Source organism: Trichosurus vulpecula, chromosome 1 (genome assembly GCF_011100635.1).
Source record: "Trichosurus vulpecula isolate mTriVul1 chromosome 1, mTriVul1.pri, whole genome shotgun sequence".
Classification (NCBI taxonomy): domain Eukaryota; kingdom Metazoa; phylum Chordata; class Mammalia; order Diprotodontia; family Phalangeridae; genus Trichosurus; species Trichosurus vulpecula.
In genome coordinates, this window is record NC_050573.1 from 553,250,318 (window position 1) to 553,258,834 (window position 8,517).

At 39.2% G+C, this 8,517-nt stretch overlaps 1 pseudogene; it reads left to right on the forward strand.

The window, feature by feature from the left end:
* The first annotated feature begins 910 nt into the window (after positions 1-910).
* On the forward strand, positions 911-7,152 carry LOC118841711 (annotated as a pseudogene).
* Positions 7,153-8,517: the final 1,365 nt, after the last annotated feature.

Here is an 8,517-nt window from a genome sequence, read left to right on the forward strand (position 1 = left end):
GGTCAATGCTGGAGGAGCTGTGTTATAATAGGAATAATCATGCATTGTTGGTTAAGTTGTAAATTGGTCTAACCATTCCAGAAAAGACTTTGGAGCTGTAACTGTCAAATCACTAAATTGCATATATCCTTACTGGGAGAAAAAGGTTAAAGACAAAGGGAAAAGATCCATATGTTAAACAACATTTATAAAAGCAGTTCTTGTTGTAGCAGAGGATGAAAAAGTGGGTACCTGTTAGTTGAGGAATGGATGAACAAATTTTGGTCTAATGGAGTGGTATTGCAGTGTAAGAAATGATAGATACCTTGGATTCAGGGAAACTTAAACAGACTTGTATGAAATGGTACAGAGTGAAGCATCTGAAGGAGGACAAAAATTTGCATAATGATAAAGGAAAATAAGATTGAGAACCTTCATAGCTCTGATCAATGACTTGAGAAGACTGATGATAAGATATATCTCCCACCTTTTGGCAGAGATATGATGGACTAGAGGTTCAGGAGGAGACATATTTTCAGTAATAGCCCACATTTTGATGTGTTCCAGTTGACTATACTCATTTGTTCTACTTAGGAGAGAGAATTGATGGGTAGTAATAGTGATGAAAAGAAAAAGGAGAGAGTTTGGACTTCTGGGAGCCAAGGTGTCAGAGTAAGAGGTAAGTTGCTCTCATTCTCCCTTACTGACCTCTAAAAACCCAGAATATATCACCCCAGGAAAAACCCTGGAACAGCTGAGCCAGCAGAAAGATGGGGTGAAGCAGTCTTTTAGCTTGGGATGGTTGGGGGACATTAACAGGAAAGGTCCCTCTTCCTCTGGTGGAAGGGGAGCAGTACGACATGCGAGGCACCCCAGCAAGCCAGCAGCAAGCCCCATCTGGTCAAACCAGTGGGAAATCCTGAGCCCCAGGATGGTGGAACAGGCAAGCCCCAACACCAACACCTCCCAAGTGTCTTGACATAGGCAGGGGAACTGGTAGACTCCAGCAGCCAATTCTCCTTGTGCTTCAGCACAACTCCAGGAAGCACAACTCCAGGCAGGCAGGCATTCTCCGGCAGCCAAACCTTCTGGTGCTTCAGAGCAACCCAGGGGAGCAGGTATTTTCCAGATGCCAGACCCCACCCACACCCTGAAAGCTTCAGTGTTGCTGACCCCAGCTCAGTAAAAGATAAGCTGCCAGATCCCTACAGCCTCCAGTTGCCAATACATGAAGTCCCAGCACACAAAGCTGGTGGCCAGGTCCCTGGCCCCTAGCACGAGAAGCTTGGTTCAGTGACCCATGTGCTCCAGCAGGACAGCTCAACTTTAAAAGCCAGGAAATCGGCAAATACCACGAGCAAAATGCAGAAACAGATGATGACCACTGATTCTTTCTATGGGGATGGGGAAGATCAAAACACAAATTCAGAAGAGGAAAACATTGTCAACATACCCACATCTGAAACCTCAAAGGGGAATACGAACTGGTCTCAAGCCCAAAAAGCCTCCTTGGAAGAGCTTAAAAAGGATTTTAAAAGTCAAAAAAGAGAGGTAGAAAAATAATTGGGAAAAGAAATGAGAGGTATGCAAGAGAGAATCAATAGCTTGGAAAAGGAAGGACAAAAATTGACTATAGAAAACAACTTCTTAAAAAGTAAAATTGGACAAATGGAAAGGGAGGCACAAAAGCTAATTGAAGAAAACAATTTGTTAAAAATTAGAACTGGGAATCTGGAAGCTAATGACTCAATGAGACATCAAGAAGCAGTCAAATAAAATCAAAACAATAAAAAAATAGAAGAAAATGTAAAATACCTCATGGGAAAAACAACCGACACCCCTGGGCCACCTTGAAAGAAAATAAGGATTTTAAGAAGCAGATTTGAGAAAGGAGTGTATTCCAGGAATGGAGGATGGCTTACCCAGAGGTGGGAAATGTCATGGTGAGTTCAGGGAATAGTTAGTAGTCTGGTTTGGCTGCAATATAAAGCATGTAAAGGGGAAGTGATGTGACATGAGGGTGCAGATGTAGATGTAAGCCGAATGCAGAGGGCTTTAAATGCTCAACTAAGGTGTTTGTATTTTATCTTCAAGGCAACAGGAAGTCATTGGAGGTTACTGAACAGGGAAAATAACAGGACTAAGCCTGTGCCTTAGAAGGATTATTTTGGTAGCTGTGTGGAGGATGGATTGGAGTGGGTAGATAATGGAAGGCTATTGCAAAGTACCATGGGATGGGAAATTGTGAGCTGGGTTGGTACCTGAGTGGATAGAAGGCACAGGTTTTGAGAGTTATTGTGGAGTTACTTAACACCAGAATGACCAGGTCCTTTACTTAATGTAAAAATTCTCAATTTGACTTTGAAATAAAAATTTTCATTCTACTATGTCTTTTAGATTTTTGTTGAATCACTTCAGTTGTGTATAACTCTCAGGGACCCCACTTTTTTCATGGCAAAGATATTGAAGTGGGTCACCATTTCCTTCTCCAGCTCATTTTACAGATGAGGAAACTATGCTTGAGTCAAAATTCAATGTGTCCAACTGTGGCTGATCAGGCCAATATGAGCTCAGAATGCTCTACCACAGGTCGGGCACAAATAATCCGTGGGGTTTATTACCTGTATAACAGGTAGCTAGGAGACATAGTACGTAGAGCACCAGGCTTAGAATCAGAGAGATTCATCATCATGAATTCAAATCTGGCCTCAGACACTTACTAGCTGTGTGATCCTGGGCAAGCCACTTAACTCCGTTTGCCTCAGTTTCCTCATCTGTAAAATGGGCTGGAGAAGGAAAAGGTAAACCTCTCTAGTATCTTTGCCAAGAAAACCCTAAATTGGGGTCATGAAGAAGTTAGATAAGACTGAACAACAACAGCTTTGGATGAAGTCACTTGGCTTTTCAGGACCTCTATTTTCTCTACTGTTAAATGAGGAATGTGTACTTGATGGTCTTTGAAATCTCTCGTAGTTTATATAATAAGTAATCCATCAAAGTAACTATTATTATATTCAATTAACTGGATGTGTCTCATGATTTATATAAAGCAACATTTTAATAAGGGCAACTAAATGGTGCAGTAGATCGAGTGCTAGGCCTGGAGTCAAGAAGACTCATCTTCCTGAGTCCAAATCTAGCTTCAGACACTTGCCACTGTGTGACTCTGGGCAAATCACTTAACCCTGTTTGCTTTAGTTCCTCAACTGTAAAATGATAGCTGGAAAAGGAAATGGCAAACCATTCCAGTATCTCTACCAAGAAAACTCCAAATGGGGTCACAAAGAGTCAGATGTGACTGAAAACTACTGGACAACAAAAATCTTTTAATCCCAGGAAAATAATCAATGTTTTCTGACCCTTCGGGGTACTTTTTCACACTTTCGGCTGCAGTAAAAAGAGTACTTAGGGATGGCAAAAGACTTTTACTTGCAGCTCTTCTCCTCCCAAATCAATGACACTCAAAACTAAAAAGAAATTATTGGGAGATTATCCGTATTGTCACTTCACTCTGCTTCCAATGAAAGTTGGCTATATATGGTTCCAAGTGTGAAAGAGTATTGTCACGGGGAAGGAGTCTTTGTTTTGCTTTCTCCTGTCTCTCCGGTACAGTCTACACACAGTGGCTACTTGGATGGCCAGAGTTCCTCTCTGCTGGCTGGTTTCCTGGTGGCAGCATCATGACCCAGGTTTCTGTGTCAAATTGTAAAACTGGTCAAGGGGATAGTGTGGAGAGTGACTTCTGGTCTTTCGCCAGGTCTGTGCAGGCAGTTATTTCATCCCTCCCCCTATGTGCCCTCACCCCACCTTGACATGTAATTAAAAAAAAAAATCTCGCTAAATGCTGGAGCACTACGAGTGACTGGCTCCCAGGGACCGATTGCAATGGCTCAGTGAACGTTGCCTGCTTTTCCTTCCACGGTGACAGCCTGAGACTGATTACAGAACAATCTGAAGATTAAAGTGAAGGCTAAGTGGATGTAAGAGCTTGTTTTGTTTCCCCAGGTATGCATTGCGTGATGTACAATTGGAGCGAAATGGGTTTAATTACAGAAGCCAGGATAGTGAACATTCTGTATCCCATAATGCCATGGAAATGAGAACTTGGGCCCATTGTGATGTGGTCTACTCCAACTGGTTATTGGAAAATCCTTAGAGAAGGAGGGAGCTTAATAGCCATTGAATCTGACCCTATTATTTTACAGATGAGAACACTGAGACTCAGCACCATGACACATATTATCCAGTTACACAGTCAGTGTCTGAGGCAGGCTCCTTGGCTCCAAATCCAGAATTCTCCCCTGTGCCATCTTTTTCCTTTGATCCTTTGTTGGTGAAGTGGATAGAATAACAGGTCTGGTGTGTGGAAGACATGAGTTCAAATCTGGCCTCAGATGCTTACTATGTGTGACCTGGTCAAGTCGTTGATTGTCTTTCTTTCCCTTGTCTTGTCCTTTCCCTTGAAGGGAAAGAGTTTATAGCTAAACAAGGGATAGTAAAGGTTACAAAAGATAAAACAGACAATTTCAATTATGTAAAATTAAAATAGTTTTTGTACAAACAAAACCAATGCAGCTAACCTTAGTTGGGAAATAGTTAACTGGGAATAGGAAAAAAAGTCTTTGCAAAAAAATTCTCTGATAAGGGTCTTTTTCTCAAGATATATAAGGAACTGCTTTAAATTCACAAGCACAAGCCATTCCCTAGATGATAACTTGTCAAAGGATATGAACAAGTAATTCTCAAAGAAAGAAACCTAAGCTATAAATAGACATATAAAAATGCTGCAAATCACTAATAGACAAATGCAAATTAGAACAACTACGGTTCTACATCACACCCATCAAGTTGGTAAAGATGGTTAAAAGGGGGAATGACAACTGTTGTTGAGGCCTTACGTACACAGGTCTTATGTAAACAAATCGGTAGGATTGTAAATTTGTATAGACGCTCTGGAGGTATGACCATAAGGTTAATAAACTGTGAACAGACTCTGACCCAATGGCACTGCTATCAGTCCTATACCCCAAAGAGATTTAAAAAAAGGGGAAAAGTTCTCATATATACAAAAAGATTAATAGCAGCTTTTTTTTTGTGGAGGCAAAGAACTGGAAACTGAGAGTTTGTTAAAAGGGGAATACCTAAACAAATTATTATATATGAATATACATGAATAAGAATATGATGGAGTGCTATTGTTCTGTAAGGAATGATAAAATGGGTGTTTCAAAGAAAGTTGAGAAAATTTACCTTGAAGGCATGGTGGAGAAAGTCTAGAGAGTTGTGAATGGTGTCCAGAGAGTAAAGAAGACATGGGTGGCCTGTTCACTTTCCTTAAAGATGGTGATTCTATGGGGGGCCACAAGGATGAAGTGGGGTTCCAGGCTTCTCTATGGTGGACAAAACTCTTTCATTCTTTACTAAATTTATTTTGATTGTTTTTGTTGTTGTTCAGTCATTTTTCTGTTGTGTCTGACTCTTCATAACCCCATTTGGGGTTTTCTTGGCAAAGATACCGGAGTGGTTTGCCATTTCATTCTCTAGCTTATTTTACAGATGAAGAAACAGAGGCAAACAGGGTAAAATGACTTGCCCAGGGTAACACAGCTAACCTGAGGCCAGTTTTGCACTCAGGAAGATGAATCTTCTTGATTCCAAGCCCAGAGCTCTATCCACTGTGCCACCCAGTTGCCCCAAATTTATTTTCTACTCAAATTTTTAAGTCTCTAAGTTATAGAGAAGATGCCAATATGCTTTAGTAGAGGGTGTTTCCTTGTCAGGAATCCTTATATCAGACCTGCACAACTTCACAGTAGGTAAGGGCCAAAATTAAAGTAGGCTAAACTTCTTTGGGTTGTAGATAGGTTAGACTAGAGACAGACTGATGATGGTTGGTTGCCGCTGATCGTGTGACAACAGGAGAGAGTGTGTAGTGGCAACCCTACATTTTTCCAGGACAGCCCAAAATCCCTCAGCGAGCTGTAAGTGACTTGTAGGCCATATGTTGTGCAGGTGTGCCTTATAGCAATAAAATCAGATCACCAGGTTAGTTTACACCAAGCATTCAGGGTTGGTTCAACATAAGGAAGGTCCTAAGTGTAATAAGTTATGTTAGAATAAAATAAATAATAAAAACCTTATGATTAAATCATAGATGCTGAAAAGGCTATTGACAAAATTTAACACTCATATCTATGAAAAACACTAGACAATAAGTCAAGATTTCCTTCTCCCCTAGCACTGTGGATATCCTGGTCTTTGTTTACATATGGGCATAGTTCTCATTTGGCAAAATGTTGCGTTTTTTTTAATGTTGTCGAGAATAGGCCCATTTCAAGAGGTAATAAATAAAACTCCAGAGAAAGAAAGAAGAAAAAACAGATTATTATGCATGGAAATGCTTATTAATTCAGGATAAAAACAAGTCTAACACACTGAAATATAGTATAACAGTCTTGGTCACCAACAGAGAAATCATCTGCCAGATTGCTTTTGCCTGTATAGAAGGGTAATATTATTGTCTGCACAACTTATGCTCGTGAATTGCCAGAGTATGGCATGATGGTTGGCCTGGCAAAATATGTTGTAGTTTGTCATGTAGGCCTGTTGTTGGCCCATAGATTTCTTGACAGATTTGGTATGGACAAGATCTATGAAGGTTAGGTGGAAGTGACTGGAGATAAGTACAATATGGAAAGCATTGATGATCAGCTTCATGGTTTTGGGTACTACCTGGATGCATGTCTTGACAGAGATGCTACTGGAAACAATATTAGAGGATTCCTTATGCTTTATTTATTCCTCATATTACCAAGTGCTTTCCTGGTTATAGTTGAGGAAGCAAAGAATTCAATGCTGAAATACATCATAAGTATACTATGGGTCAAAATGTTGCATATTACATGTGATATTTAATGGAAGAAAATGAAATTTATAAAAAACATTTCTCATGATATATAAAGAACAATATAATCTCCCAACATGGAGGAAATGTACAAGAGAACTCATGATAGCATATGAGAGAATCCAGTTTATAAAGAGAATCCCAGGTGGGAAGTTAAAATACAAAGATTGAACCCAAAATGTCCCTTGACCAGAAGAAAGCCTGAATTGCTTAGAAAAAGAAACTTTCTGGAGTCCATGTGCATACCACTGATTGTTAAACCATTATAATCTGCAATTTTCTATGAAAATTTTTAGACTAGGAAAATAAGCTTTTTGAACCATCAAACTATCCCCCTCTCTAGAAATCACAAGAATAAATGGACCTTTCTTTAGTAAATAGTATTTCTCTATATCCAAGAGCAAACATTATATGTAATGGAAAAAAGTTAGAAGTCATACCAATAAGATTAGGGTAGAGCAAAAATACCCATTTTCACCAGTTCTGTGGTGCTAGAAATACTAATTCTGGCAATAGTACAAGAAAAGGAAAAAATTGAAGGACTATGCATAGGCAAAGAGAAAATGAAAATATCCCTTTTTTGTGGATGATATTTAGAGTTACCTAGAGAGGTAAGTAAAAAGTAATTGAAATATTTAATACATTCAGCAAAGTTACAAAATAGGAAATGAATTTATGTAAATCATCAGCATTTATATATGTGTATATGTACATACGTGTATGTATGTATGTATGTGTACATGTATGTATATACCCAACACAACCCATCAAGAAGAAATAGAAAGAGACATTAAATTCAAAATAGCTACAGCAGCTACAAAATTCTTGCCAGGTGCCTTGCAGCTCTAATCAAAAAGACTTGAAAAGATGAAGGAGGCTTATATATAGCACTTGTTAAGTTTTATAGAGAATAGACACAAAGGAAGAAGAAGAGTAGCTGAGTTGCCATAAATTCATAGGAGACAAAATCCAAGAAAGGAGTTAGTAGTAAAATTCATGGCCTCAAATGTCTATAAACAAATGTCCAAAGTTTAATCAACAAATAACAAAAATGTAGAGGTCGTAATACAAGGAAGTGCATATATGGAAAACTGATCTCTTAGGTAGCACTGAGATTTGGTGGGATGAAATCCATTACTGGACCATGGCTCCACATGAGTCCATCTTATTCAAAAGAAACAAGATCGATAAAAGGGGTTGCGATAAGGTAGTGTTATGTATTAAGAAGGTTCAGTCATGGAAGGAAATCCAAGAACCAGAGGGAATGTGATAGAAAATGTTTGGGTGAAGATCAAAGAGAGGAGAAATAGAAGTGATTTGGACATTGAAATATAGTACAGACCACATGGACAGAAAGAGGAAGTAGATGAGTTTGAGAAAAGGTGACCAGCCTGGCAGTGAGATAGTAATGATGGGGAGCTTCAGTTACCTAGGTATTTGCTGAAGATTTCTCTTGGTCAAAAACAGAGCAAGTTTGTCTTAGCGATAATTTCATCCTACAAAAGGTGGGAACAAGGGGGAAAATTCTGTCTTGGATTTGATTTTCACTAATAGAGAAGAACTGGTTTCTAAGGTAGAAATGATGAGGACCTTCTGGGGATGAGACCATTTCTTCCTAGAATTTGTGATAGAAA